Source organism: Haliotis cracherodii, unplaced genomic scaffold (genome assembly GCF_022045235.1).
Source record: "Haliotis cracherodii isolate W230 unplaced genomic scaffold, xgHalCrac1.p SCAF_3, whole genome shotgun sequence".
Classification (NCBI taxonomy): Eukaryota; Metazoa; Mollusca; class Gastropoda; order Lepetellida; family Haliotidae; genus Haliotis; species Haliotis cracherodii.
Genome location: NW_027266286.1, coordinates 62,539,462 through 62,560,071, shown reverse-complemented (window position 1 = coordinate 62,560,071; position 20,610 = coordinate 62,539,462). Strand labels below are relative to the sequence as shown.

Genomic DNA, 20,610 nt, shown 5'->3' with positions numbered 1-20,610 from the left:
GCTAACCGACCGTCCCCAGTCTCAAATTAACAACTTCTTAAAGCACCCAAATGATGAGCATTATATACATAAATCGAAACAGTCTTGAACAAATACCAAATTTGTGTTCTGCGCCTTTGATTGCCTTTGCATGTGTTTGTGATGGGTGCCACCAGTGACCTTTTTGCAAACACCTGGTTTCATGACTATTTGATAGTGATTCATAAAGATATGTTCATTATATAGTTAGAATCATACAAGGGACTGTTTTGACCAGAGATTTCTTATAATTATGGAAAGGGTTTTGCTGCTTTTATTGTCAAATAAGTGTCTTTCCAATTGACATCAAACCAGATCATACTGGACATAGAAAATTAACATTCCGTACCAAGTTTAATATGAATTCAAAGGTTAACAGAATCCTGTCTCAGTCAGCCTAACTTGCGTTTCCCTATTGCCCTCTGGAATCAGTCTTCTCTGACATATCACAACAAAGTAATTGGTTGCTTTCCTCTGACAGACTCGGGGCTATATACACTATGACAGAATGGCCCATTGGGAAATTTCCACTAAGAGGTTATGTCATAGTATATGATCAATATTATGTGGTCACTGTGTCATGTATTGATATAGATGGTAAGGTAACTTTTTATAACTTTGAGTCATTATGTATTTACTGAAGGTGAAAAAATTTAAATAACATGGACACACAGTTAGTTGATTTTATATGAACCTGTCATTGAGCTGGGAATTAATGGAGTGTATGGGGTTCTTTGTAGACCTAATTTCTTTCTGTTGGTGATATAGTGTTCACTCCAGAATTGTTAAGATATGGGACTAAGCCCACCTTTCCTGCACAAATGTGAACCATTATGAAATTCAGATGGTTATCATTGATGATTAAAACTACCCCAATTTTCGGGCCCCGTGAAGACTCCGGGTTAGAATTAGTCTTTAGCAACCATGCTTGTCGAAAGAGGCAACTAACGGGATCGGATGGTCAGGCTCTCTGACTTGGTTGATGCATGTCGTTGAATCCCAATTGAGCGGATCGATGCTCATGGTGTCAATCACTGGGTTGTCTGATCAAGACTCAATTATTTACACACCACCATCATATAGCTGGAATATTGCTGAGTGTGGAGTTAAACAACAAACAAACAGTAATTTGGATGAAAGAACTGGCACCAACTTCACATCATGGCAGCCATGTTTGTTTTCTTAAACTTGAGAATGACAATGGCTCAATCTTGAGCATGTGCTAAATACCCACTGTCAAATAGTGATGATTCCGGGCATTAGAGATAAGGGTAGCGTATCCTGCTCCACTGGTGGCAGCAATCACAAACACATGCAAAGCAGGTCAATTGTTTACCTCATAAAACATTGGAAAAATATGGACCACAACAAAATCGGGAATTGAAACGGATATCATTTTAGTCACTGATGTGTCAAACTTAGAAATGTCCTCCACATGTCTACCATAAAGTTTTAAAAAAGCTATACTAAGGACTTGAATCTTGTAACCCTCATTAAACAACTCTTAAACAAAAGTAAGTGTTTCATTTTGAAAGTAAAGAAGTTAAGTGTTTGTTTGTGACATAATCAGTTTATCAATGGTCATTAAGTATAATAGTTGACCTTTGACATTGATAAGTAAGCTTATTGCAATGTTTTGTCTGCAATAGTCTAGCCATTGTCTTTATGTTGCAATTATGTCTTGCATTTGTTTTATTTATTCCCCAAAATTCCCTATGTTGAATAAGAATATACAAGTTATTTTCAAAAATATCTTCATGATACATAATATGATTGAGTACAGGTAATGAATTCACTTCATTGAACATTTACATCTTCATACAAACTACTTACAGAAATATAAACTTTTGCAGAAGTTTAGTAATATATACACTGCTAACTGCTTGTTGCCCATGGCAACGCATGACACCTAATCCATTATTTTACTCTGGTTTGTAAAGTGATGTATCATGTACAAGGCAAAGGGACAGACAACGATTCCAGTGATAAAAATCCACTCTGTGTTTAATGACCATTTACTATGTACATTGTTGCCATCCATCTGTGGGAGCAGCAGCATCTTAAAAACTGCAGTGATGTCACCAAAGATTGGATCATGTGTTTCGTGAGATACAAGTAGTTGGGGGATTATGACAACTTAGGAAGAAATCCCTAAGCATTCACATGAAATGGGAACAAAGAATTTAAGAACATGGAGAACTTGATATTCTATTGCATACACACACAACATAAGGACTATTTCCACATCACAAGGCTTCATCTGTTTAGAAATAGATAGAAATATATATATTTTTTAAATATTGACAAGTATTGAATAAATACTGCACAAAAAAGTGAAGGATCATGAATATTGGCATCAATATTTTTTAAGTAGTAAAGACTGAGCACACAATTTCATAAAAAAAATAATCCCGAAAATATTCAGGCACTGTAGCTCACCTGGTTGAAAGACCATAGACAATGAGTACTTTCTAAAATCAGTATTAAGTGGACTGCTATTTTTACTTCACTCTCTCAGTAGTATAGAGTTGCATACATTAGGAACATCTTGCATTTAATTGGAATCAAAATATAAGGAACAAGAGTTATTTCCAAATTATACAATCACATCAAGGCTCTCTATTTATTAAGATTCATGTCTCCCAACTTCAAAAACAGAAAGCCAACTGATCATGTTTGCCGTTTCCTGACAGTTTTTTGGAGCTATGAATTTGGGTTTATTCTGACAGCATAATTACCATGATACATTAGATTGTCTTTCCCTGAGGATAACTGCCCAAAATAGAGCCGAGAGGTTGCTAATTTGAATATTTAATGTGACAAGAAAGAATATTTAAATGTCTAAAGATAAAATCAAAATGTATAGTTGCTTAACTAAAATGCAAAGAGGAAAAATAAAAAAGTTACCAAATCAAATTAGGAAAAATATGACCGGGAATTTCAACTTTGCTGAGTAAATTCCACATAATCTTTTCCATAAAAAATGAAATCAAAATGAATGGTGTTAACTTGATAGATGCCTAACATGCAGTTCTTATTAAAGAACTTTCAAAGAAGAATCGCTGAACAATTGTTCAATTGTCCCTTTGATGTTACATAGTGTAGTTAAAACAGATGAACATGGGTGCCAGGATTGTTTTGTTGTCTGTGTAGTCTCAGAACACATGGACCTTATAATCAAGCGATCTGGAAAATAGCATGTTAGCATCAGTGAAGCTTGTTAAAGTGATAGAATGAAGGCAGTGAAATTATTGAATAACTTCTGTGACTTTTCCAAGACTGATATATGTGGTTCTCTAAAAGAGTGAGTAGGTGAATGTTGTGTTACGCTGCTGTCCGTTATAGAACAGATATATCATGGTGGCTTGTAAGCAATTGAGCCAGGCATCTGGTTTAGCAAATCAGTGGTTCATAGAAGGTGCATAGCAACCCTCTATTGCACATCAGTGCTATTATGAGTAGCAATAATAGACTAAGTAGGAGTAGAAGTACTGTTACAATAGTAGTAGCAGAATTAGCCTAAGAAGTGGTAGCAGGAATAGAATCAGTAGTAGTAGAAGTGGTAGAAGTAGTAGTAGTAGTAGTAGTAGTAGTAGTGGCAGTAGCAGTAGTAGTGGCAGTAGCAGTAGTAGTAGTTGTAGTAGCAGTACTAGTGGCAGTAGTAGTAGTAGTGGTGGTGGTAATAGTAGTAGCAGTAGTTGTAGTTGTAGAGGTAGTAGTAGTTGTAGTAGTAGGAGTGGGTATGGTGGTGGTAGTACTAGCTATAAAACACAAAACTGTAGCAGGAATAGTAACAATGGTAGTAGGAGTAGTTGTAGTAGTAGTGACAGTAGTAGTAGTAGTAGTAGTAGTAGTAGTAGTGGAAGTAGCAGTAGTAGTAGTTGTTTTTGCTATAGTAGTAGTGTCAGTAGAATTATAAGTGAGTGAGTGAGTATGGTTTTACGCCGCTTTTGCAATATTCCAGCAATATCACGGCAAGGGACACCAGAAATGGGCTTCACACATTGTACCCATGTCGGGAATCGAACCCGGGTCTTCGGCGTGACGAGCGAATGCTTTAACCACTAGGCTAGAATTATAAGTAGTAGTAGTAGTAGTAGCTATAAAGACAAAGATGTAGCAGCAATAGCAGTAAAAGTACTACTAGTAGTACAAACAATTGATGAAGAAGTAGCAGAAACAGAGCAGCATGTGTTTGGTCAGGTCCAGCTGGTGCTTGATAGCATGATCAACTATTCTATCTACCACGTCCAAAACTGCAACAATCTGACCCTTATCTGAGTTTGCTCATTCACGGATGGGGTTCTTAGGGACTATTCAGCCATGAAATCCCAACGGGATCAGTTGTTGTAGTTGCATGAATGATAAAGTTTTGCAATGCTGCAGGTGTTTGCTGTTCTGATAATGACAGCAACATCCCGTCGTATTAGTAGTACCATTAGCACATCAGCGTCAGACATGAAAGCTGCCACAGGCACATTAACATCAGGCTACAATGTTAATCAAATATAAACCTATGAAAAGGTTTGTTGGCCAAACAGAAGATCATTGTATCATCTCTGCTCTCAACTCCCTGAGGAGGGTACATCTACCATCATGTAATGAGACTTGACAGCATCAATATATCCATTAGTGGCTCATTAAAATACAATGATGCTGAATACATTCAGGCAGACAAGCCCAAATAATCAACCTATATAAGTAAGGTATTGCGCCAATATGGTGAAAGAGCCAACTTACGTCTGAAATTCAGCTATGAATGCTGAATTGGTATCTGAAATTATTTAGAACAATGCTGACATAGTCATCCAAGCAACAATGTGGTTGAAATTTGTATTTCATTCACAACCTGCATTAACTTCAGTGTAAATTCAGCAAGGAAGCTGAAGTCATTGTCTCAGTTGTGCATTCAGTTCAGCACAATACTGGAAAGATTATCTAAGGATCACTTAACATTCAATTCAGCACAATGTTGGATGGATTACCTCTGGATACATAACAATCAATTCAGCACAGTATTGAAAGGATTATCTAAGGATCAACTTAACATTCAATTCAGCACAATGTTGGACAGATTACCTCAGGATACATAACGTTCAATTCAGCACAGTAATAAAAGGATTATCTAAGGGTCAACTTAACATTCAATTCAGCACAATGTTGGACAGATTACCTCAGGATACATAACATTCAATTCAGCACAGTATTGAACTGGTTACATCGGCTTTACCGTAAATTCCACATAATGCTGAAATGACCTTTCAATGCAGCAGGTGTATGTAGCAATGCTGAAATGACCTTCCAATGCAGCAGGTGTATGTAGCAATGCTGAAATGACCTTCCAATGCAGCAGGTGTATGTAGCAATGCTGAAATGACCTTCCAATGCAATGCTGAACTGAGTACCTCATCTGCCGTATGTCTTCATCACAATGATTCAAGCCACTCTGGTGTCACAATGAAGTCATCGATATTTACACCAGCACTTTTTCATCATTCCATATATTCTTAAAAGTGACCACATGGCAACTGCTCAGCCCCAACTCATTTATTCACTGCCCACCAGGAGATTGCTACATATCATTGTGACATAAAACTACATTCACTCATTCACACCTCCTCACGTAAAGTATAACTTTTCATAGAATCTAGTTCAAATACCACCTCATAGAATATTCTCAAGGGTGTGTCATTATGTATCTTAACAAACCTACACAAAATGTATGTACACAATAACCATTCTTCTCAACACTGCTGATTCATCTGCTTTTGTGATAAGGCATTGAGAAACATCTGCAGTGACATACACTAATCCTCTACGATATCACTTAACAGAATTGGTAGCGCCACACAATGGAAGCACTAGTGCTGCACTATATAGATCTCTGCATTATTGATGCAGCCACTGATGACCATGAGAGAGGCGATGTGAGGCGACACTTGTCCACCTCAACGTGATGTCATTAACATTTTGACCTATCTTTGAGTTAAAACACAGTTGGTCGGGGCCTCCTTTGTGTAATTAGTTGGCTTTGTTGTTGGAGATGTGTGAGTTTCAAGGAGCAATGTAAAGCAATGTTTATGTACACTGAATGTATGTTGTGCTTGATGAGGGTAAGATCAACTCTATCTCGCCTCGGTTTGACAGCTTGTGATACATGAAGCTCTCCAGAGAGTCAGAATGATGAAATTGCACATGGTTGTCATGGATTTCATGAACAGTTTTACACAAAGATGGTGTATAACACATTATGATGTTCTAAACAACACATGTTTATCAGGAATTCATCAATGATTTTACACAAAGATTATGTTAAACATATAATGATGAAATTACACATGGTTGTCAAGGATATAATATGTGATATTACACACAGATTGTGATCTTGAAAAAATACAATGAATTCAGTCTCTGAGGAAAATATATTTCTCAGCGGGAGAATAAATCCCTTATACCAACCAGGAACAAAACAGGCTGTGTATTTCTGATTTTTTCAAATCAGTGAAAGTCACATGACATAGCACAAGCTAACCTCAGTTCAGTCGAAACTCAATTTTGAATTTGTTTTAATCCCTTTCCAATGTCATATTATAACATGTTGGTTAGATAAATTCGCTGTAGCAGGGCCACGCTGGGTACATGCAGTTTTACGTCTCCCTCATTTGGTTTTAAATCAATCGCCTATATTTGTATATTAAAGTTACACAAAAATAGTTCAGTAGATAGAAAACTGTCCACATTCATCATATAATATATAAAGCCTGAAGTGATGCAGATCTTACAAGTTTACAACCAGGGTGAAACCCACGAGCAAGTGTATGTTGCTCACAAACATAGAAACATCACCAGGGTGAACCAGGTTTCAAGGAGTATATAGCATAATATAGAAAGGACATGTTTTATGATATGAAAAGGAACTGTCTAACACTATTTTCTAGTGTCGTCATCTGTGCAAGACTTCTCATCCCTGTTTCTGTTTGAGTAGAACAGTTGCGACATACATTCATATTGGCTTTCCTATCATTTTCTTTCATGCAAGACTTTTTACAGCATCTTAACATAAGTGTCAAGTGTCCACAAAATGAATCATTAACCTAAACCAAAACATATATCGTATTGCAACAAACTACATACTTACAGCCCTCGTACATGCAGGATTTATTCAGGCTCAAAGATTTCTCCCGAGGATCAAGCAATATAAGCACGAGTCAGTTGTCAAAGACATTACCATGTTGGTAGGAAGTCATGCACATCAGATTCAAACGTTTTCGAAAGGGCATCTACGTGTTTTGTTCATTTCATGTTCAATCAATTACTTCAGTAGCTGTGGAAAGCATATCTAGAAGCAGGAAAACACAAATTATTCATATGCATTTCAATCAATTTAATTTAATTCTAACACTTATTCTCAGACTGGTTGTATATGAATAGATAAAGAAGCATTTCAAATGTTTCCCTTACCTCAGTGATAGAAACTAACTGTTTTAGTCCACTAGTCCTTATAATAACATATAGCAACACCTTCAATAATAGCAAAGTTCTACCAGTCCTTATGATACCTTATCTATTGGGCAGTTTGGCAAGGGCTACAGGACTAGTGCCAATTTCTACGGCTGCTTACCTTCACGCTTGGATCTTTAAAATCTAATTAGTTAATCCAAAATCAAAAATTGTCTCCCAAGATGGCTCGATATCCCTGTCCACTTGTCAATATCCTCCTGTATGTTTTCTAAGTACTGCTGTACGCATGTAGCATTTTCATTATATAATGTACAGTTGTACATATCTTAAATATTGTGGGTGAAGGGTTGGGAGAATCATTATCAATTAATTACAACACTCCTCTGTGTTAATTGTTTTCCATTACTAGACTCACAAAATAATGAATGAGTTACGGCAACTGATTGTAATTGGAAACAACATCTTACGTATATTACCGAAATGACCCAAGCCCCCAAAACATGCTATTTCCATTTATGGTCATACAGTGCATACCACATGACCTCTTGGAACCTGATCTGATTGGCTGATCGCTGTACTAGTTACTCATGGTAATGACACAACGGTTGTGTGGGAAGATTGTTGCAGATGTTTATGACTTTCTTCGTCAAACCAGACAATTCTCCTAAAGACTTTATGTGAGAACTATTGCTTTGAGATGGTAGAAGGCCTAGTTACACAAACACAAAAATGCTCTTTAGGCATTAATTATAAAACAAAAGGGAAGTACATCCTCAGAGACTCCATTGCAACTATAATTGTTCAAACAGAAAATGTAAAATACTGTAAATCTTGAAATTAACGTGAGCGTGAATTAAATGAGAAAAATCCGAAAGGTCTTTGCTCGCATTATTAAACATTGCATTTATATCAACAATAAGACATTTTGGATAGCAACTTAGACAAACACTGGAAAAAAAACCCTCTGTATTCCACATCACTGTTTATTGAGCAGCACTTGTAACAAGTATATATATATAAACAATGTCATTACATCCTGTGAATTGTCACTGCTTGGGTCAAGACAAGAGTTCTAAACTCACTTATGTCATCACTGATCACTCCTGCAAGTCCAGACAGACGCCACCCACACAACTCAGTGTCTTTGTTCTTTACGTCTGCGTCAAATTCGGCACGAGTCAGCGCGCATGTACTGTTTAAGCGGAAGTACTCTACTTAGCGCTAATAAGTGGTGCTATTTGGTGTGTGATTGGATTAATGTAAGGTTGGATTAAGGTGAGGATTCTCCTGTAAACCTGACAGGACATTTTGTATAGATATAAATCCACTGATGCTTGAGAGGAGGGGATGTCGCATTCATATTGAGTTGCATTTTGGGCTAAGGGCCAGTGGTCGCATTCTTTTGGAGACGCATTTATTTCACTATTTACAGTACCATATTATCAATGACTACGCGTAAGAGTAAATATTATCCTACCCTATGTTTTATCCCAGGGGTGAAATTCTCAAGTGTCAGGATGATTCTCCCTAGTGAATTTGAACCCATACCAGTGTGGCACTAAGGTAGGATACTATACTCTAGGGAGTAAAACTTCCCCCGGGATAATATTAATCCTCGCTTACATATGCACTGTGCATCCTTCTAATATGTAAAATGGACATGGAGGTTCTTACAATCTTCTTACATCTCTGGCGCTAGGTTTTGTTTGTTTGTTTGTTGTTTCACGCGTCACTCAGCAATATTCCAGTTATATGATGGCGGTCTGTAAATAATCGGGTCTGGACAAGACAGTCCAGTGATAACACAAGCATCGATCCACCCAAATGGGACACAATGACATGCATCAACCAATTCAGCGAGTGCTATTAACTTCAAAATATTCTCCTAATCTTTCACACTGAATAAAATAAATGAAATATGTAGTGTTCACAACTGTATTAGACCAAACTCAGTGACTCAAATAACTATGAAAACATCACAAAAGAAGTGCAAAAGTATAATATTACTATCCTCTAAAACATCCAAACATAGAAACAGACTGAGCCATATTGAAATACGAAGGTCTGATAGGCAATGTTAAAGTTTCAACAAAAGATATCAGTTATCACAGGCCAATGTTCCAGACATTTCGTGATATTGGTAAAGGTGAACATTCATTGACCTAGGCCCTATCAATCAAAGATGTGGTTCCCCGACCTTCGCATGTCAACCAGCTCAGTTGCATCAATCCCCATCCTTTCCTTGTCTATGCTCACGGTGTCAGATACACGAAGAAGGTCAAGTATTGGAGCTGAGGTGAAATGGGGTTTATTGTCATGTTCAAGATTATTGCACTTACATAGCGATGTGTGTTTGTCACCATGTGCTTGAGTGCATGAGTGCATGAGTGCAAGCATGTGTGCAAGCATGTGTGTACCTGTTTCTGTGTCATCGTGCACTTGTCATTTTTATAGCACTATTGTAAGCAAGGATTATATCCTACCTAAATATTAACCCGGGGGTTTTACTCTAGAGTATAGTATAGTATAGGATTAAACACACTGGTATGGGTTCAAATTCACTTGGGAGAATCATCCTGACACTAGAGAATTTCATCCCCGGGATAACAAATAGGGTAGGAGAATATTCACTCTTACACTATCCCTCTGAAATACCATGCCGCTGTTTAACATGGATACCCTAGTCAGACACAGTATACTGACTCCGAAGCTGACCAGTTCTTTTTGAGCCATTTAATGCTAAGCGCCAGGAAGGATCACGACAAGAGCTATATTTTAACGTCTTTGGAGAAGACGCAGCCAGGGTTTGAACCGCTGACCTTCTGCTCACAAGGCAGACACTCTATCTACTAGACCACAGACGTGGTCTCACATATTGAAAGGTACATGAGACAACAAGGTAGCACCCTGGACTGAGTCTTTTGAGAAGACGCAGGTCGGGATCAAACCGCTGACCTTCTGCTCACAAGGCAGACACTCTATCTACTAGACCACAGATGTGGTCTCACATATTGAAAGGTGCATGGACAACAAGGTAGCACCCTGGACTGTTACCGGAACCGCTAACCTGCCACCAATCATTGATACTTGTAAGAAAATAGAACTGTCAATGAAAGTATAAGTGACAAAACCCTTTCCATATTCATAAGAAATCGCTGCTAAATGCAGTCGATTGTACGAATCCGACTATATCATGAGGGTGTGTTTGTGAATCACTATCAAGTAGTGATGACACCAGGTGTTCGCGAAAAGGTGAGTGTATCCTGCCCCACCGGTGGCACCCATCACAAACACATACAAAGGCAAGTCAATTGTTCACCTAAGAAAACAATTTCCATGAAGCAATTACATTGGGGATGATAGTTGTATGTGCATCACTGCATGGAATACTGTTGACATGGATACATGCTGAATACTTCAAGCACATCAGGAGAAAAAGCCAGTATCACTGTCGTTTTAGCTCACAAAAAAAGTATATGCTACAACTTTTACCTTTGACTCAGCAACACAATGTCAGGTGTTTGTAAGGCTATGGCCTAAACATTATTAAGACTGGGACAGGCAAATCAGTCACTGATGCACAATCAACGTCCCAGTCCACGTAGGATGTCAGTCAGCCAAGTCATATAGCCTGGCCAACAACAAGCAACAGAATGTGTTTGCACAATACACTGAATTGTGTCCGTATATCATATAAAATTGTGTCCATACATATCACCAAATTGTGTCTGTTCATCAAAGAAAATTGTGTTTGTCCATACATCGGAACAAATTGTGTTTGTCCATACATCAGAACAAATTGTGTTTGTCCATACATCAGAACAAATTGTGTTTGCTCATTACACTGAATTGTGTCCTTACACATATTAATTTGTGTCCAAACATCACACTGAACTGTGTCTGTCATCACACAAAATTGTGTCCATTATCACACCAAAATGTGTCCGTACATATCACCAAATTGTGTCTGTTCATCACACAAAATTGTGTCCATTATCACACTATAATATGTCCGTACATCACACCAAAATGGCTCTGTCTTCACACCAAATTGGGTCCATACATCACACATCAACATATTCATCATATTCACGAGCACCTGCATCACCAATAATCCTATACTACGATTAAACATAGCATAAGCAAAGTTTAACATAGACTTACGACAGATGTAGCGCTATAATCACTTTCCTGTCCAACTGTCAAGGCAGTGTCTCCCAATCTTCGGTCCTGAAGCCTCCAGGTGACACCTGAGCTATTTTGTATCCCTAATCATCGGTTTCCATTTTCATCCAACTCTTAAAATACATTTTGATTCCTGTCCAAAAGAATACTTCCATTCTCTGGAAGCCATGAATTCGATCAGCAATCAGATCTCTGCATAGTTCCTGTTTTCTATAGACGGTTCAGCTTCCTTAGTTCTACAAAGTTCCTGACACGTTCAGATTGAATCAATTTTTCAAAGAAAATCAAAAGATCCTCAGTCCTGCCATAGTATTCTCATACAAGGGTCTTCCAGAACACTTTCAGAACACTTTCAGAACACTTTCAGAACAAGATTAAATACAGTTCGCTTAGCCCTTAGTGTTCTACTAGTTGTCTTAGAGTCACGGCCTGACTTCTATGCATTGATCTTTCAGAACACTTTCAGAACCCTTCACAATATCATCAAATACTGATAATTTAGCCCTTACTGTCCTACTTGTTGTCTTGTCATGGCCTGACGTCTATACAAACAATGATCTTTCAGAAAACTGTCAGAACACTGTCAGAACACCATCATACACTGTTCGTTTAGTCCTTTGTTTCCATCTAGTTGCCCAGTCAGACACTGTTCCCATGTCCTACGTTTATCTAGGAGGAATACCAATCTTGAAATTCATCACGGATCTTATAATTCACCTTCTAAATGGATGAGCAAGGTGCATAGTTCTTTGATGATTCATCATTCAAACTCAATTTATCATAAAGGAATGTGTATTTGTTATACTTTGAAACAACGGCTATCATTTCAATATCACATCAAGCCCTGTTGGAACTCAGGCTAGAATAGGCCTCAGCAACCTGTGCTGGTCCTTAGAGGTAAGTACATGGTTCAGGGGGGTCTGACTTGCAGACAATGTTGATATGTCATAGTTGGATGGTGCTCATAATATCAATCACTAGATTGTCTGATACAGACAAGATTATTTAAAGGATGGCCGAAATATTGCTAAGGCGATGCTAACAATTAACACAAAAATTCTAATACAAATCTCATAGGATGGTCTAACAATGGTCTAACTCAATATCTGCACTGGCTTGGACATAGCAGACAGAATTCATTTTTAAAGAATAACAATTTATTGGACAGTCAAGTATTCACCATGACAAACTTATACTAAGAAAAATACAGAAGTACTAGAGAAAGGCCAATAACTGATACTACTTAGAAAGTAATTTTTGGATTATCAAACAATAATAGTGAGTGAGTGAGTGAGGGAGGTTTTACACCGCTTTTAGCAATATTCCAGCAATATCATGGTGGGGGACACCAGAAATGGGCTTCACACATTGTACCCATGTCGGGAATCGCACCTGGGTCTTCGGCGTGATGAGCGAACGCTTTAACCACTAGGCTACCCGACTGACCCTCAAACAATAATAACAAGCTTGAAAGATAATACTGGACAACACCACAAAATAGAAAACAGCTTTTGTTTTTGTCTTACTATTCCCACCATGTGCTTCATCTTCAAAAAGAAATCATCTGACCTGAAACCATCTGCCATTTTCATGTCATTTGTGCCTAGAATATCTCTTCAAGCAAAAATCTTTGGCAGTTAAATCATCTTTTAAATCAAAAACTTCCTTAGAAACTAAAACCGCTGCACCTGCCTCCTCGGTATGGCAGGACATCATGCTACAGAACTAACGTTCCAGTCAACCTCGTTTTTACCTTTTCTAACCAAGTGGCTTGCTGGGCTCGTTAGCAAGAAAAAACTAGGATCAATGTCTATCGCAAGAGCTGAGAGTGACCAATTCATGGAGCCAACAATGCCTCAGCAGGTCCTATGTGGGTTTTCCATTGATTCCATGCAAGGTTCCCAGATCCTGAATTGTCCTGGATTTTTTTTCCGAGCATGAAGAAATGTCTATGTAAAAAATCCATTTGATGAGTGAGTGAGTTTACAGTGCTTTTAGAAATATTCCGGCAATATAATAGTGGTGGACACCAGAAATGGACATAACATATTGTTAATGCTGGGAATCGAACCAAGGACTTTGGTATGACAAGTGAACACATTAACTAGTAGGCTACCCTACAAGCCCCTTTTGATGAAAATTTATTCACGTGACACTTTGTTTTGTCTTAAGTAAGAGCTGATTTTTCAAGATGATTAAAATCTAAAAAATATTCTTGCTCTCAATTGCTGGTATTAGCTTCTACTAGGCCTGGGACCAGCCCAATTTTACTACCCGGGTACCCACACCCCTATTACCCGACCCTACCCAAGCACCTGCTGTTGGTGTCAAGAGATTGGTACAAAATGTCTGATTGGGAACAGTGTGATAGTAGCCCTGGCAGAATGTATCTAGATACACATATAAAACGATGTGGTTATGCATACACTGAAGTTTACTGACATTTTAGCTTTGTTCAAACATATATAAGTCAGAAGGAACGTGATCATAGTCATGAAGAAATGCAAACATTAGAGATTTAAAATTGTCGCGTAACCATGTAGTTATATTGTGAATTTTTGTCATGAAACAATATATCACATGACTAACCATGGGTCCGGGTAGTCCTGTGGGTACCTTGGTCCTACTCAGTACCTACCCGAGTACCCGAGTTACCCATCCCAGTCCTAGCTTCTACATGACTGTAATTTGATATTTACTGACATGATTTAGAGTCAAACAATGAACTTATCATTAAGTCAGTCATGATGCAAAGTTTGTCAATTAAATGTTCCACTTATATTATATTATGTTATGTCAAAGATTACAGCAATGTAGCAATATTTCAATATTTTCAAATTCCACTAGAGATAAGTTTTGTCAAAGAAACCTGTACTGCAATATGTCACAATAAACAGAGGGAAAACAGAGCTCCAGATAAGCTGCATATCTGCCTAAAATACACATCAGAAATGCAGAAATATGCAGTAAAATAGAATCCAAGCGTATCAAATACGCAACGAACATTACAGATAAGCTACAAAAATAAAACTTGTGCGTATCATCAAAATATTGTGAAGTAACCCTGAGTATTCGATCAGCAACTTATTTTGAAATTATAAACAGGCATTCCGTCAACCTTGCGCAACTCCACGATGACAGTTACATCACAATCATTTGCCATCACACTTTCTTGTGGAAGTATCGTGGTATTTTTTAGTCCTATAAAGCTCTCGAACCCACACGACACCAGTTTGCAGGGAATAGATGAATAGTGTTTTTAAATATTTAACTTAAATACCCACATGTGTAAAAACTAGTGGGTAACAGAAATTTGAATACCCAGATAGAATTACTGATACCCAATGATTTTAAAATGCATGGGTAAAATACCCACAACACCAAAAGGTTATCTGGAGCTCTGCAAATGGACTGGAACAAATCCAATGAGAACACAAACTGTGGAGCCAAATAAGCCTAATCTCTCTCTCATAGAACCGTTTAACATTTCAAATCCTGAAAACAGATCCAACAGTAAAAAGACTTATCTATAATGAGTAACAGTAAGCATATAGTATCTGTAGCACTAACTGTCAATAAAATCTATCACATTTCAACATCAACCTTGTGTTAATACCCTTTATAATCAAATAACAGTACATGACTTGGCATTATGAGCTGATGACAGTGTAGCATCTCATCTTACCTTACATTGTCTCTGTTTCCCTGTTGTCAACCAGATTTACAGTTTGTATTGTATTTCCCATAACCACGATTATCATGTGAGTTGTTCTTGTAAAATGGTGATCCAGTTATAAATACTTAAAAGAGGTTTTGAAGAGAATTGATATCTAAAAAGGACTAGTATTGTACCAGGGGGAAAATACTTGATATCCTGTTATTTTAATTGCTGTTTTTAAAGGATATGTATCAAAATAATTTTAAATCCTAAATGTAGCACTTTGGAATACACACACCTCTCTACACAGCTGTAAATTATAGGGGAGGAAATGTGTATTAAATACAAATCAATAAGGGTGGTATTCAGTATTTACAAAACAAATCATTTAATTACTTCTGCAGGCACAAAACAAACCAATGTCCTTACTTAATACACACTCATCCTACTTAAAAAAGCACTCAATCTTTCCTTAATAAAGACCCATATTACTTAATAAAGACCAATCTTACTTATTAAACACCTGTCTAACTTAAAAAACTCAGTCTGGCCATTCAATAAACATTCTTCTATCTCAGTCTGGCCATCCAATAAACACTCTTCAATCTCAGTCTGGCAATTCAATAAACACTCTTGTATCTCAGTCTGGCCATTTAATAAACACTCTTCTATCTCAGTCTGGTAATTCAATAAACACTCTTCTATCTCAGTTTGGTAATTCAATAAACACTCTTGTACCTCAGTCTGGCAATTCAATCAACACTCTTTTATCTCAGTTTGGCCATTCAGTAAACACTCTTCTGTAAGCATAAGCATCCATGATGGCAACTCATTGCATCACCATAGAGTATAAGCATCCATGATGGCAACACATTGCATCACCATGGAGTATAAGCATCCATGATGGCAACACATTGCATTACCATGGAGTATAAGCATCCATGATGGCAACAAATTGCATTACCATGGAGTATAAGCATCCATGATGGCAACACATTGCATTACCATGGAGTATAAGCATCCATGATGGCAACACATTGCATCACCATGGAGTATAAGCATCCATGATGGCAACACATTGCATCACCATGGAGTATAAGCATCCATGATGGCAACACATTGCATTACCATGGAGTATAAGCATCCATGATGGCAACACATTGCATCACCATGGAGTATAAGCATCCATGATGCAACACATTACATCACCATGGAGTATATGCATCCATGATGGCAACAAATTGCATCACCATGGAGTATAAGCATCCATGATGGCAACAAATTGCATCATCATGGAGTATAAGCATCCATGATGGCAACACATTGCATCACTGTGAGTATAAGCATCCATGATGGCAACAGATTGCATTGTCATGGAGTATATGCATCCATGATGGCAACACATTGCATCACCGTGGAGTATAAGCATCCATGATGGCAACACATTGCATCACCATAGAGTATAAGCTCAGTACCAAACTTCACAACAAATTTATTGATTTCTGGCAAATTCCCACTTTCCCAGAAAGACCGGTCTAATTTTCTTGAAATATCTGTCCAGGCCCCTTGGGTCCACTTCTCAAGGAATGAAAAATGGTAACGGAATTGAAAATTAAACATCACATGACTAAACACATTCCTTCATGCAGACTCTGCAAAAAGGGTTCAATGTCTCCTTTTATTTCTCTCCTGTGCATCATTTTAGGCGACATCTAATACAGAAAAATTTGCAAGAAATTGTTGTTAATAATTAGTTCCCTTAAAGCCTGGACTTGATTTTATGACCATGCTATGAAGACTCAGTTGGGACTGTGAAGATTAAATTGAAAATAAAAAAAACAGACCAAAATAATTAGCAGATGTTATGAGTCCTAAAAGAGGATGATATACAGTCCCCACTTCTATATGCTTTTTTAAAGCCAATGAAAATGAACTACAACAACTTGAGTGGGTGACCTTATGAATGTTGGATGTTTCTAAAAGGTTATTTACTTTGGATAAGTGTGGGATGTGTTATCTGTTCACTGAAGCAAAATTACTATTTCTGGATAAAAGAGTTTCATCTTTACCTTGCTTAAGTGAAATCCCAGCTGTAGTATGACGTATGAATATTTATCACATATGCATATATAATTGTGTATATTCGTATATGTACATACACATACACAATCTTTCACTCATACTCACACTCACACTCACACACACACACACACACATGTATGTTGCATCATAATCTTTATTATTTATTTTGCTTATCATCATCATCATCATCATCATCATCATCATACCTTCAAAATTCAAACATGTCAAGGTTATCAAGCGAGTGTGTTTTCAGAATGGTTCAGTATCCTGTATTAGGAATAACATTGTATTCAGTAGCCTTGGCAAACTATATTACCTAAAACCTATTGTCACTATCTGACTGTCTAACCACCAATATATCAATGCACACATTCTAGGAAATGTTTGTGTATTTTTTGTTTGACAATAGAATTTAAGAGTGACAAAATATGATAAAGATGTTACCACGCTTGTGTTTTTGGGAATGGCAATGTCCTGTATTAGGGTTGACCATTGTATTTAGCAAGCTTTGCGCATAAATATATTACATCACAAGCTCAGTGATTAGTCAGTTGGACCGTAAAATCAGGTGATATAGTTCCAACTGAAACATGTATTTTAGATTCTGGTTGATTTTGTAGGGGCAAAATATATTTATGATTTTTAAAGGCGATTTAAATAAAAATAACTTTGTCAGTGACGATCTTTCATGGCAATCAATCATTCCATCCACTAGAGTAATGGCCCTTTATCAAAGCTACTCTAATCTATGAGACGATGATATTACATTGTCATTATAAAAAACAATCAGATATCCCACACAGCAACGAAATGAAACAAAGCAAAATTTAGTAAAACCTCAAGCTGTTGGCTTTATTCTGCCAGGAAGCCTACCCATTACATAAAAACAAAATCTGATAGATCATACTTTTCACATCTCCATAATAACTCATTACAATCCTCCTCTTTGAATTAGTTACAAGAGCATTGAATGTCATTGGACCAACCAGTATAACTATGACAAACAAGGCAGATAATGTCTGCAGTAAGACATATGCTAGACTGGTGCTACATTCAGGCAGTTTTGCCACCAGTGGTCGAGTGAAAGGGGGTTTAACATCTAGATTATTGCACTTATATATACATCCTGCTTGTACTAGTTTGGTCTAATGCCATTTTTTAAGTGCTAGCCAACTGAAATACTGTGCCTCAGCTTAACATCGAGGCACCACTCAAACTCAGTGTACTGACTCCGACGACCACTTCTTTGTTTTATAACTATAATGCAGAGCGCCATGCAGGGTAACAACAAGTACCATCTTTTAACGACTTTTGGTATGACATGGGAATCAAACCATCGGCTATCTGCTTTCCAGGCACGTGCTCCATCCTCTAGACCACGGAGCTGGTCCAAAACAACTAGAGGCACAATCATTAGAGAAAGGTTGAATCTTGACACAGAAACAGAAAAAAAAAAACACTGGTCAGCAATGACAAATTCGATTCAACTTCTTTTGATTGTACTACAGCAACAATTATTTGATTCACACACATTTCTTTAGATTAAAAACAGCAAAAACCTATGTATGGAGTGAAACAATTATCGGAAAGTCAATAAAACCATGCACACAAGAACCTCCCTATCCCTAACGCTACAACTCTGAAAGTAGTACAATATTAATCTTTCTTTAGAAAACCAAAGTTTTCTCAAAGAAAATACAATAATAAATATAAACTAATAATGTTCCGTGACAGCAAGCATCTTCACTGATCAACTGCTGTCAAAGTGTTCCAGTAAAACCTGTACATCATTCCAAAAATCAATGGAATTCTTTTCCCTGGAAACTTTGAAATTCAATAAAATTGAAATGATATTATTATTTGCATATTCAGCACTTTAGGGTTGCTACACACCAGGGAATAGTCAATAAAGTTTGCTTCATCATAACCAGACATATAAATCTATGGCCTTTAATGTTTCATCAATGTCCACTTGATATCGGGAAATATGATTTCCGTTTTTCCCTATTTTATCCCTCTGCAATAAATGAAAGCATTATTAGATTAGGACTAATTTTTTACTTCAAGTTAATGCCAATATCCCTCGAGAACATGAACACCTATAACACTCATTCAGAGGTGTAACTGCAAACATGTTCACAAATTTCTTAGGCTGATACAGACGTGTCAATCACGTGGCCAAGTGCAAAGGAGCATTACCTTAACACGTTTAGGACATGGTCGAGCTGCATCTTGTCAATATTCATTCAATTACCAATGTGCACCAGCTATCAAAGTTCTGTTTTTGCTTAAACATCAGCATAGAAATTAGGCCTGTACAACATAATAGACTTGAACTGTTCACAGAGAGAAGAGCTAAAGAAATAAATTTCATCACATTTTCCTTTTTTCTGAACATCATGTCTTGTGCTTAAACATAATCCTCTGAAATAAGTTTCATATTCATGTAGGAGAATAATGACTAGAGTTTCATAAAGGCGAATATAATCATGGATAATCATGAATATATGGTAATTTTCGTAAGTTCATATTTATTAAATGTAAATGTTAGAGAGGGCATGTAAATTTTGTTAAAAAAGTGTTTAAATGTGGAGCTGTCACTGTTGAAAGCATAGACATTTCATCAACCTCTTGCACACATTTTTCCAAATTTTGAATCAATTCCAAAACAGTAAGTCGTTTTTATTAAAATATTAATTACCCCTATTGAGTCTGGAGATTGGTTTGTCTCCAGCTATGATGTGTTGTATAATGGAGTTTTGGTAACAATATCAATAATTTCTTTAATATAAAACAAATGACAGGCTTGACAATAAGGCTTGATACGAGGGAAATGTACAACAGTTTGTGGGTAATATATTAAACATCTACAAATCAGCTTCCGTCATAGCTGCTATATGCAAATTACCAAGCAAACCTTTCAAGACATGAATATTGCATACGTATATAAAACACCACTGTGGATATGCCACTGTGCGTGAAATATCACTTGCCTTTTTCATGACTCTATTCTATATCCAATATAACACCACAGCACATGAACCTGAAAACAATTTTAAACTGGATAATTGAATAAATGTATCTATTTTGTAACATCCCAACTCTCACCGTCATTATCAAACTTATTGCAGAAACACCTGTAAGACGCATAGGCTGCTCTGTTGCATTGAAATGAACATGCGTAAATTTCACTCAATTTCATTCCT

General features: G+C 37.1%; 1 protein-coding gene across 6 annotated transcripts in view; it reads right to left on the bottom strand.

Annotated features, from left to right (window-relative positions):
• The window catches only part of LOC139473673 (suppressor of lurcher protein 1-like), a 426,338-nt gene that overhangs the window by 287,780 nt on the left and 117,948 nt on the right, over positions 1–20,610 (bottom strand). The window lies entirely within an intron of this gene.